We start from the raw sequence: 12732 nt of genomic DNA, 5'->3' as shown, positions 1-12732 counted from the left end.
AACCAAGAAACTAAAGATAAACAAATTAAAAAGTAATTCAAAGTATCAGAAGAGAAAAGATAGAATCTCTAGTATCTCTCCTTCCTTAAAGTATTTAGGCAAGATGAGTATGTTCTAGATCTCTAGAAGGATTTTGAAGAAATTGCTAACAGAGGCTGCCCCCAGAGAAGGGAACAGAGGAACAGGGATAAGAGGAAGACTTACTTTTCTCTGTATATTCTTTTTTACCTTTTGAATTTTGTGTCACACATATATATTACTTATTACCTATTTTTAAATTAGAATAGTGAAGAACAGTTGTATTATTCCATATATAAGTGATTAAGATCAGCAATCAATGTTAATTAGCCTAACATTTACTTTAGTCAATAAGACGTTACCTAACACATGCTAAGCAAAATACTAGGCACAGCATACAGAATGTCACTACCCACGCACAAGGAATTTATAATCTAGTAGTTTAGATAAAACACATATATACACACACAAGCCCATATAGATCTTCAATATATGAGTAATACACAGTGTCATAGTAGTGGAAAAAAGAAAATTATTTCTGGCAAAAGGCTCTAGAAAGGCAACTAAACGACAGACAGGATTCAAACAATAAAAAATATAAGGGAAGAATGGCAAGGGTAAAGGCTCATAGGTAGGAAATTCAGTAGGTATTTAAGGAATCATGATTATTCCAGATTGGCTAGAACATTATTCCTAGAGTAATAATAGGAGGTGTGGGGCATATCATGGAAGGCCTTCAATATATAATTATTATTCAGGGCACCTGGGTGGCTCAGTCAAGCGTCCAACTTCAGCTCAGGTTATTATCTCACCACTCGTGAGTTCGAGCCCCACGTCAGGCTCTGTGCTGAGAGATCAGAGCCCAGAGCCTGCTTCAGATTCTGTGTCTCCCTCTCTCTTTGTCCCTCTCCCGTTCGCCCTGTCTCTCTCTCTCTCAAATATAAATAAACATTTAAAAAAATACAGTTATTATTCAGTATGTACCCTGAATACCTATCATTATAAAAAAATATTTTGGAAGGCCTGTAAAGGAACACTATAAAATAAGAATAATTTCTCTTTCAAAGAACAAAGAGAGGGGCTCCTGAGTGGCTCAACTGGTTGAGTGTCCAACTTTGGCTCAGGTCATGATCTCACAGTTCGTGAGTTCGAGTCCTGGGTCAGGCTCTGTGGAGTCCCACATCAGACTCTGTGCTGACAGCTTGGTGCTTGGAGCCTGCTTTGGATTCTGTGTTTCCCTCTCTCTCTGCCCCTACCCAGCTCATGCTCTTCCTCTCTCTCAAGGATAAATAAACATTAAAAAAAAAAAAAAAAAAAGAACTAAGAGAATGAGAGAAAACACTCATACTGAAAATAACAGCAATATAGGTAAACAACACTATACTACAAATTGCAAAAAAAAAAAAAGTGTCAATGGGATTAACTGAGATCTAATAGGATCTAGTGGTTATTTGGAAGGCTTCCTGGAAGAAATAAATTTTGAACTGGGACTCCAAACTGAAGTAACCAACCTAACACTTGATCAAAATTTATTAGGCATCAAAAGCTAACAACTTACTTTCTTTCTTACTTTTTTTTGAGAGAGAAAGAGAGGGGGCTCAAGTGAGCAAGGGGCAGAGAGACAGAGAGAGAGAGAGAAGTGGGGTTCACCCAAAGCAGGGCTTATGCCCACCCAATACGGGCTTGTGCTCATCCAATGTGGGACTGGATCTCACAAACAGTAAGATCATGACCTGAGCCAAAGTCAGATGCTTAACAACTGAGCCACCCAGACTCCCCAAAGCTAACAACTTTCTAAGATAGTGAGGACCTAAGCAAAAAAAATCATTGTCTTAAGCTTCTTTTCTTAGTTTAAAAAAAAAAAGAAAAAAGAAACTAGAAAATGAAGAGGAATTATTTTCAAGGACTATAGGGAGTTGCTTTATCTCCTGCCCGGCCTCTGAGCATTTGTTTCCTCACAAAGTGATTGTCCCAAGGGAATCTGCCCTTCAGCTTCAAATGGGAAGCTTGGATGAACCACTTGCTGCCTGGTAGGCGACAGCCTAGAACCCCTGATCACAAGGTCACAAAGGCCTGCAGAGGACCTCATAAATTTAAGGTGTATCTTCTATCAGAAATAACGTGAGAAGGAACAAGCAAATACACAGTAACTAACATCCCTAGCCAATAGGCCACTGGCCCAGAGACTGTGAGCCACATATATCCTTTGAAAACACTGTGTATAGCATTCCCCTCGTGCTTTGTGGCATCCCAGTTACTCACCCCAAGAGGATTCAAAGAGGAGTCACTCTATCAACTGGCAACTCCCTCTAGATCTAAACAAAAGCAGGAGAAACAGAAACAACAAATTGGATCCTTACTTCATGGAATACAAAAAAAAAAAAAAATCAACTTCAAATGAATTCAAGACTTAAATGTGAAAAAGGAAACTTGAAAATTTTTAGAAGATAATATATGAGAATACTTTTATAACCTGAGCATAAGAGAGAAGCACCTAAACAGGAAATAAAAAGCACAACCCATTTTAAAAACTGGTAAATAGGGGCACCTGGGTGACTCAGTTAAGCGTCTGACTTCGGCTCAGGTCATGATCTCATGGTTCATAGAGTTCAAGCCCCATGTCAGGCTCTGTGCTGACAGCTCAGAGCCTGGAGCCTGCTTCGGATTCTGTATCTCCCTCTCTCTCTCTGCCCCTCTCCTGTTCATGCTCTGTCTCTCTCTCTTTCAAAAATAAATAAATATTAAAAAAAATTTTTTTAACTGGTAAATTAAACCATGTTAAATTACAGACATTTGTTCTAAAGATACCATAAAAAAAGAGGGGAAAAATAAATCACAAGCTGGGAGAAAATATTTGTATATTTTACACATATAACTAATAAAGAAGCAATATCCATAATATGTTACAAAACTCTAAGAATAGGCATATAAACCTTCCCCCAAACTGGCAAGAGACATGAATAATTATTTCACAGAAAAAGAAAATACAAACAGCAAATATACAATAACATTATTAGCACCATTAATAATCAAGAAAATTATAAGTTTATGAGATACCATTTTACAGCACAAAAATAGCACAAAACATTTTTAAGTTTATTTATTTGTGGGGGGGGGGGGGGTTTGCAGAGAGAGAGAGGGAGAGAGAGAGAACTCCAAGCAGGCTCCATGCCATCAGCACAGAGTCCCTATGCAGGGGCTCAATCCCATGAACCCTGAGACCATGACCTGAGCTGAAACCAAGAGTAGGTCGCTCAACCAACTGAGCCACCCAGGGACCCCCACAAAAAATTTTTAATCTGACAATACTAGGAGTTGGTAAAAATGCAGAGGAAGTGGCTAATATGTAAACTGATTCAATTCATCTGGATTTCAATTTGGCATTATCTTGCAAAACTGAAGAACTTCATATCCTGTATCTCAGCAATTCTACTGCTAAGACCATATCCCAGAGAAACTCACAAAAAATTTAGAATACTGCCTGTGGGGAAGAGGAATGTGACTAATAGGGAAAGGTATACAAGTGACCTCAGTTTTGGTGATATTCTGCTTTTTAAGCCGGGTAGGGGACACTGATGCCCCCTATAAGCTATACATATTCTGTCTGTATGTATGAAATAGACCATCAAAAATTCCTTTATTTTTTTTAATGTTTATTTATTTTTGAGAGAGAGAGGGGGAGAGACAGAGAGAGACAGAAAGACAACTTGTATGCATGCGCACAAGCGGGGAAGGGGTAGAGAGGGAGAGGGGAAGAGACAATCTGAAGCAGTTCATGCTAACAGCAGAGAGCCCAATGTGGGGCTTGACTCGCAAACTTTAAGATCACAACCTGAGCCGAAGCCAGACTCTTAACCAACTAAGCCATGCAGGCGCCCCAAAAGTTCCTTCTTTTTAAAGTCATGGTCTTTGTTGTCTGCCTTTGCACATACTGTTCCTTTTTCTGTTTTGAGTATTCTTCTCATTCTTATCCATCTGGTAAATAAACCCTTACTCATTTCATCCAAGAGTCAATGAGTCAGAATATACCACAGTGGTTACAAGAACAAGCTTCAGAAGCAAAACTGTCTTGACCATCACCACCTCTATAATCTTAGCCAAGTTTCTTAGCCTTTCTGAGCCCCAGTTTACAATTCTCCATTGCAAAATGAAGAGAGTACCTCCTCATCCATTTATTATGAGGCCTACATAAGAAGGCTGTAAAGCACCTAGCATGGAACCAAAGCTATTAAAACTCCCCCAAATTAGCTGTTATTATAATGCCTGCTCTATGAGACCTTTCCACTCTCTCAGTATTAGTACTCCTTTTTTGTCATCCCATTACACTGTACATAGCTCTATTTAAATAACTTATACTGATTTATAATTATTCATTTAGTGTGTCTCTCCGTCTATAAGCATCTCAGGAAGACACCATGATTTATTCACCTTTTTATCCCCAATACCTATAACAAAAATGATAAATACTGAAGGACCAAATGAACAAATGGGTGGACTAACATAAGACTGACTATTCAATATAGTGCAGCTAACATCCACCTCTTGTAAGAACAATGACTTCATAGAAGACAAGGACTCTAAGCCTATGCAGGCAAACCTTTCTGCATCCCATATTTGTTTCTCTACCAAAAGTTACAAACCTTCCATACAGGCTACTCTACAGACAAAAATAACCTATATCTGCCCACCAGTCTATTCTGTTTTCGCATCTATTTTCCTGAAGTCTCCTCATGTGCTATTTGCATGTTCATCTTTCTTCTCTGAAATACATAATTCTTTACTGTCAATTCTTTTTTTCAAGTTTATTTATCTTGAGAGAGAAAGAGAGCACACGTGAGCACAAACTGGGGAGGGGGAGAGAGATAGACAATCTGAAGCAGGCTCCGTGCTGTCAGTGCAGAGCCCAACCTGGGGTTCAACCCCACAAACTGTGAGATCATGACCTGAGTTGAAATCAAGAATTGGATGTTTAACCACTTAACCTACTGAGCCACCCAGGTGCCCATGCCAACTCTTCATACATGTATATATGGGTCTTATTTTCTTTGGTTGTAAATAGGTGTTACTAGTACACCATTGTTTACGGGGTTTTTTCTTTGTTTTAATATTTACTTAAGTAATCTCTATATCCAATATGGGGCTCAAACTCACAACATGCTCTTCCAACTGAGCCAGCTAGGCACCCAGAAGTTTCTTTCTTAATTGCTTTTAAAAGTTGTCTTTAGGGGCGCCTGGGTGGCTCAGTCGGTTAAGCGTCCGACTTCAGCTCAGGTCACGATCTCGCGGTCCGTGAGTTCGAGCCCCGCATCAGGCTCTGTGCTGACAGCTCAGAGCCTGGAGCCTGCTTCAGATTCTGTGTCTCCCTCTCTCTCTGGCCCTCCCCCCATTCATGCTCTGTCTCTCTCTCTCTCTCAAAAATAAATAAATGTTAAAAAAAAAAATTAAAAAAAAAAAAAGAAATTAAATTCTCAGGGTACCTGGGTGCCTCAGTTGGTGAAGCATCTGACTCTTGATTTTGGCTTAGGTCATGATCCCAGGGTCATGGGATTGAGCCCCGCATTGGGCTCAACACTGAGTGTGGAACCTGGTTGAGATTCTCTCCCTCCCTCTCCCTCTCCCTCTGTCCCTCTACCCCTCTCCCCACCCCCCATCCATTCTCTCTAAAGGAAAAAAAAAATTACATTCTCAAAAAGCAAAGACTGTTTCATGGTGCTTTGATGTCTAATACAGAGCTGTGCAAACCAAGAAAACTGATGGACTTTCTGAGAGGGTAAAAACTAAATGACCCTCAACTGGCCCTTCCAAGGTTTATTTTTACTTAGTCTCTCAAACATTCCAGAAAAGCACTAAAGATACAGCTTGTAAGATTCCCAGAGCTGGCCAAGGACCATATATATCATAGTTCTGTGCTAATAAAGCAGAGAGCGTCCAAGAATTACTGAATTAGTAAACAACTTACTGGGCTCAAGAAATTTATCCCAAGGGTGGAGAGGTAAGTGTAAGTCAAACTAGGAAGAGTTGGTGCCCTGACAGGCCACAACTGGAAAATCCTCCCAAACCCAATAATCAGGTGTCCAGTGTACTTCAGCTCTGCCATGACACCTCCCTCTACGGAGATCCTGAGTCTATCCCAAGAACTATATGCAAGGTGAACCACTAAGATATGTCCAAAGATGTCCCTTCTATCAGCCTAGAGATAAAAAATGAAACAATGCTCCTCTCTTTCACTCATCTGTTAACCATGCAGAGCACCCAAGGTGAAAATTAAGGGTAACAGTTTGCAGAGTAGGACAAAGATAAAAAGTTAGTCTGTGTGATTATACATAGAGAACTGCAGTGATTAAGTCTCATAAGGCATGCCTATCTTGTGTATCAGGGGTCATCATCCACTGATGATGGATAAAATCCAGACCACAGACATACTTTGTTCTGCCTGCAAAAAGGTTTTCAAACACTTTATAACTAGTTGCCAAGAGTTTAAAACACAATGATCTGAATTTCAAGTTTCTCCTGAAAAACACCAAGACTGGTCACATTGTGCCCACATTCCAGTACACTACAGTCCCCACTACACCCTTATATATTCGTATGTGGCTTACTTTACTCATTTACATTACCTGCCTAAAACTCAGGCATTTAAGCTTGTAATCCTTGCTTTATGTGATGGCAACCAATCACTACTTCCATGATTACTTCCACTCTGACTGGGGCTCCAAATCACCATACTGCTTTATTGTATTTTCATTTAATTAAACAATTGCTGTTGAACATACTGAAATATAGAAAAAGAACAATAAAAGCTAAACAGCTGCCAATTACATTTACACAAGCCCTTCTAGCCTGACAGTAAAACCTCCCCTTCTCCCTTCAACTCGACTCCACCATTATCCCAACAGCAGAATTATTCTAATTAGTCACACTGAACCACAGGAGCAGACTGTGATCAATCAATAGAAATGGCAAACAAAGGCTAGGATGATCCTTCCAGTGAATGCTGTATAAATACAGTGAGTCTTCTCAAAAGCAGGAGCTGTGTCTTTTTCCTCTCTAGCTGCTCATACTAGCCAGTCTTAAGTACCCTATCAATGAAGTTAGTATCTAAAAGTGGCAATCATCCTTCATTCTGGAACACTGAGAACTTCAAGTTCAACTGGGATTGGTACCCAGCTACTCATGATATGTGCCTACAACCTGAGCTCTTACTGAGTCAATGAGCATCAATCTCAAGATTAGACATCACTGGGGGCGCCTGAGTGGCTCAGTCGGTTGAGCGTCCGACTTCGGCTCAGGTCATGATCTCGTCGTCTGTGTGTTCGAGCCCCACGTTGGGCTCTGTGCTGACAGCTCGGAGCCTGAAGCCTGCTTCGGATTCTGTGTCTCCCTCTCTCTCTGCCCCTCCCTGACTCATGCTTTCTCTCTGTCTCAGAAATAAATAAACATTAAAAAAAAAAAAAAAGAGTAGACATCACTGTCTACAGCCACTTTTGAAATGAAGCTCAAGTCTTGAAGGAAGAACAAATTTTCTTTTCTTTCTTTTTTTTTAAGTTTTTTTAATGTTTATTTATTACTGAGAGAGAAGAGAGAGAGAGAGAGAGAGAGAGAGAGAGGTGGGGAGGGACAGAGAGACAGGGAGACACAGAATCCGAAGCAGGCTCCAGGCTCTGAGCTGTCAGCACAGAGCCTGACGCAGGGCTCGAACTCATGAACGGTGAGATCATGACCTGAGCTGAAGTCAGATGCCAACTGACTGAGGCATCCAGGCGCCCCTCTTTTTTTTTTTTTTTTAATTGAAGTATGGCTGACATACAAAAGAAGAACAAAGTTTTTGATTTGAGATGAGGGTTGGAAGCAAAAACTATTACTATCTGGAAAATGACATTTTGGTAAAGAAAGGGAAAATCTTTGAAGCCTGAGATACTTCCAGGCCCAAGTGAAAAGATGCTGGATTGGTCACACTATCTAATCAAAGACTGGATTGCTTATTATGCAAAGCATATCAACTCAACAGGGCTCAACAGGGCCTATCAACCCAGGTGAGCAAGGCAGGCTCATCAAACCGGATACTTCCTAGGCTATGTCATTTCATAAAGCCACTTTTTTTTTTTTTTTTTTAATTCTGCAACTTAGATCAGCAAGTTAAAACACAAACTATTTCCTGGACCATTTCCATCCCACTTATTTTAAATCGATAAATACAAACAATAAATACTGTCCCACACCAACACACACACACACACACACACACACACACACACACACACGCTTCAGAAGGGCAGAGGGTATTAGGTAGGAAGAAACTGAGTTTAGTCACTATAGATCCTACATAGTTTTTCCTTCTAACACAAGGAGGTTTTGATGCTCCTTGTCACTACTTCACCATGCAAAGTCCTGACTGCCAGAGCCAGAACCAGGCCACAAGTCAGGATCACATACTAAAACTAATCCTAGGTAAAGATAACATTTATGAAGTGTCCATTACTTTCTGAAAGGCATTAGGTTGATACTGCTCATTCCCACTTCATGCTCTACCTAGGCCATTGCACATATATGCTACTGCTTTTAAGAAGTATGTAAGTCAGGGGCGCCTGGGTGGCGCAGTCGGTTAAGCGTCCGACTTCAGCCAGGTCACGATCTCGCGGTCCGTGAGTTCGAGCCCCGCGTCAGGCTCTGGGCTGATGGCTCGGAGCCTGGAGCCTGTTTCCGATTCTGTGTCTCCCTCTCTCTCTGTCCCTCCTCCGTTCATGCTCTCTCTCTGTCCCAAAATTAAATTAAAAAAAACGTTGAAAAAAAAAAAAAAGTATGTAAGTTAAACAGAACAATCCCAAAACAGACCTTTCTATTTGTATCCCCCACAGGGCCCAGAGAACTGCCTTGTGTACCTGAATTAAAGGCATAAAATTTTCTATGTTATGCATTAAAAAACACTACTTACACTATTCCTCATTTCTGAAGACACTCTTTACCTCTGGGGGCTTTTACAGTTTTACAATACAGAAGTTTATTGAAAGTTACCACAGCGCCATAAACTACTCCTTGGAGTTATGCTCCATCGTTCACTCTGCTGAACTTTTAAATTAGCTGAACATCTTTCATGACTCTTTTACCCACTAAAAATAATAGGCCAACAGTACCAAACCACCAATATTCAAATCCTTCTCTGTTCTCAGCCAAATATGCCATAATAGAGTGGCTTCCTTGTGAATGAACATCTCTTTAGGCCAAATGAATTGAAGACCCTGGGGTAAATGCCAACTGAAAACATACACCAGAAGAGAATATCTGTAAACAATCATGTAAAGGAAGAACAGGCTCAGAAGGTAAGTCCAGGGTTTACATATAGACGCAGACTGGCAGCTGAGCTGCCCTAGAAGAGCAGTCTTCTCTTAGTCCCAGTCTCCTAAGACTGACCTCAATCCTTCCACACTTCTTCTCACTACCTGAGTCTAGGCTGCACTAGTTCATCATCCAGGATTTAAAAAGCAGTCAGCTGTATTAATGAGGCAGTCAAACAGAAGTGGACGCTGTACAGGATCTGCAGAGACTCTCATACCTAAGGTCTAAAAATCCATCTTAAAAAGTACATACAGTGTTCTTTAGGTTTGCTTTCAGGTTTTGAGGACTGGGCTCTTTGGGATGCAGAAAGCTCGAGAAGAGGGAAGCTGAAGACTAGATTAAGCCTGAGAACACAAAAAGAAAGATTCGGACACCCGAAAGGGATCAGAAGTCAGAGCCGAAGTTGCCCCTCCAGCCGCGGGGGCCTGACCTTTGCCCCCTGCATGCCTTCCAGTTCCCTCCCACAACAATCTCTCCCCGACTTATTATTGCGTCTGCGTCCTTAACCCACCCGGCTCGTCCAATTTAAGGGCCCTCCTCCCCTCATTCCCTGTGGCGATGTCAAGGCGGCCTTTACGACACTGAAACTCTAAGAGACTTCGCTGACCTGTCAGCGGATCCAAAATGGCGGGGCCTAGTCCCAGGACCCGCAGCCGCTGCTCATGTCCAGCCCGGGCCCCGAAGGCGTCTTTAAGCGGCTCTCCCGGCTCTGGTGGCAGATGGGAGAAGGGAAGGAGCCTGTTTCCTGGAAGTTGAGGCCGAAGTCAGGGAGCGCACAGACGGCCAGAAAGAGTCGGCCGGAACGGGCGGTGGAGCCGGCTACCTTCCCTGTCAGCTCTCTGACGTGGTAACTAGCCTCAGTCTAGCCCGCTGCCTGGTAACTGCGCGAGCCCTGCTGTTTACAGCCAATCATAGCATTGTATCGTGAGAAGTGGCATTCCAGCTACCCAATAGAAAGAGAAAATTAGCTTAGGGAGGCGGGTACTACCTAAAGAGGCGAGATTACAAGGGAAAGAAAAGGGTAGGTAGGGGACAACCAACGGATACGAGGACTCTCTGAGTGACAGTTAAAAGAGCCAATAAAAATTAAAAATTGTGCTGGGCGGGTGGAGAGGTGGAGCTTGGTAGGTTTGGTTGCAGTGTGCCGCTTAGCAGTGGCTGCTGGGCATTATGGGGAGGAAAGTTACGATTTGCTGGAAAGGGGGCGGGGTCCGTTTTGAGAGCCTGAGCGGGCGACCTTACTGCCCTCCACTTCCCTCCCCTGCCCACCCCGGCCACCCCCTAACAAAAGTTATCTAGGCCAATATCTTGCCCTTTGAGGGATCACTCACTTCCTTTCGAGGCAGCTCTGGGTTCTTTCCATCCTAAAACCAGTCCCATAATCCATTGGAACCTCCCCACCCTCCCGCCTGCCTGCCCTGTTTGGCTTCTCATACGGGTGTCTGTCCCATTACAACTCTGTTTCTGCATCTTGTGCCGCATTCCTATCATTCAGAAAGAGAGAAAATGAGAGGGAGCAGGAATCTTGGATATCTAATTCAGGTCTCTGTAAAACGCGTCCCAGGGTGGAAAGATGGCCCCCACGTTCACGTACCTAATTAATGCAGAGCAGAGAGACAAACCCAGGTGTCCCCACCTTCAGTCCAGCTTCCCTTTTCACTGCCTCTCACTACTTCTTATGCCTTAGACTATCGGGTTGTACTTCCAACTCTCCTCTTCATACTAAGCACTGGACACTACTTACCTACCTGAAAAAAATCTAATCATGAGGGCTAGTCAACATCACCCGGGGCCAAGAAACTAAAACCTTTCCTGTTTGCCTTGGAAATGCTAAGAGGCCCAAGGACTAGATGCCCACCCCAATCTTCACTCTTCTACCTCCAGCTGCCTCTCCCCTTGCAAGAGATGATAGAGGTTGCCGGGATATTTAGAATTACCTAGAAGTGAGAGTGTGTAGGAAGAAGACAAGGGGATGAGTTTTCTCCTTGCTGATTGAATGGTGTAATTCTCAGACTGTCTGCTGGAACAGAGCCCAGGTGTCCCAGCAGACTTGAAGAGACTACCGAGGCAGTGGGAAAAGATACCAACTTTCTCCCCATTTATGGATGACCCGAATCCAGAGAAACTCCATACCTAACCCCACAGGAATGTGGGAATGCTCTAGATTCCTCTAATTTGAAGACACCACAAGATTGAACATCAGACCTGAGAACTCCTCAACAGCTTCCTGCACCTGCAGACCAGGCTTCTGAACTCTGGGTCCAACTTGAGGATCTTGCCTCTTTCACCCAAAGAGAGTTAGAGGAAGAAGACAGAACCACCGTATCACCTCTTTCCACAGTACCTGAGCCATTTCCACTTTCATTTGAAACCTGGGATTCGGTCTTCTGGGCCTGTCTCAGGTTGAGAGGTCCTGGAGAGCCAACTGGAAAATCCTAAGTACACCAAAACTCCCTACTCTCCTCATCTCTGCTCCCATATACTTCCAACAATTAATCAACCTAAATGCATGAATGGGAGTGTGTTAGAAATGAGGGGGGGAAAGATGACAATATCCATCATCTTACCAGGCAGAATATCTCCCTCTTAGATTTCAGTATTGAGTTCTACATAATGCCTAGGAATAGAAATATGAAGAAGACATGGTACTTGACCTCCTAAAGCTTACCATCATAGAGGACTTCACATAAGCTGATCTCTTCAGTATGGTGGGTGGAGTAATAGAGAGTGTGTGTAACAGGGTTGTGGGAGCATGAAGCTAGACATCTAGCTATACCCTGGGTATTTAAGGAACCCATTTTCTCTGAGAAAATGAGACCTGATTGGAGCTTAGGAAGATGAGTAGGAGTTGGCAAGATGAAGGCTGGGAATATGTTACTGTCCGAAGAAAGGCCAGAGGTGTGCAGGAAACCACTAGGAGATTGGAGATTTAGACAAGGTCAGGTCCAAGCAGCTCTTCCTGCCCATGGGTCCTGTCCCCATGCTTTAATAAAAACACCCTTTTGCACTGGGGTGGGGTGGGAGGGGGAGGCAGGGTCGGGTCCTGAAAGTCTTGTATGCCAAACTAGGGAGCTTAGCCTTTGTCTTAACAATCAGGAGCTATTGCAGAGTTTTAGGCAGAGACATGACTGGTCAGATTTATTTTAGGATCATACTGTATGATAAGGCCTAGGGCCCTCAGGGGCACCCAAGCAACCCAGCCTCACTCCACATGTTCTTTGGCACATCAGTCCTGTCCCTTGCAACTCCCTATCTAGCAAGCATCAAGGCCACATCTTGCCCACAGGATGAACCTGGTATCACCCTGGGAGAAGCTAGCCCTGTCAAGCCTGTGAGAACATAGCCTGGGCAAGCCAAGGGTGTAGACTAACAGGTGAACCA

At 42.9% G+C, this 12732-nt stretch overlaps 1 protein-coding gene across 14 annotated transcripts in view; it reads right to left on the bottom strand.

Moving 5' to 3' along the window:
* Window positions 1-10213, bottom strand: part of GBF1 (golgi brefeldin A resistant guanine nucleotide exchange factor 1) — a 121301-nt gene extending 111088 nt beyond the window's left edge. For 11 of the 14 annotated variants that reach the window (XM_086680708.1, XM_086680712.1, XM_086680713.1 and 8 more), the window contains exon 1: window positions 9959-10213. The gene's annotated coding sequence lies outside the window, so the exon portion shown is untranslated. Of the gene's footprint in view, window positions 1-2280; window positions 2334-6635; window positions 6872-9958 lie in introns of those variants that run through there. The other 3 variants (XM_086680709.1, XM_086680710.1, XM_086680721.1) reach the window with 3 other exon arrangements.
* Between the last annotated feature and the right edge of the window lie 2519 nt (window positions 10214-12732).

The sequence above is a fragment of the Puma concolor genome, chromosome D2, assembly GCF_028749965.1.
Source record: "Puma concolor isolate L17-30 chromosome D2, mPumCon1.1.hap2, whole genome shotgun sequence".
NCBI lineage: Eukaryota > Metazoa > Chordata > Mammalia > Carnivora > Felidae > Puma > Puma concolor.
The sequence above is the reverse complement of the archived record's forward strand: the minus strand, read 5'-3'. Positions and strand labels throughout refer to the sequence as shown.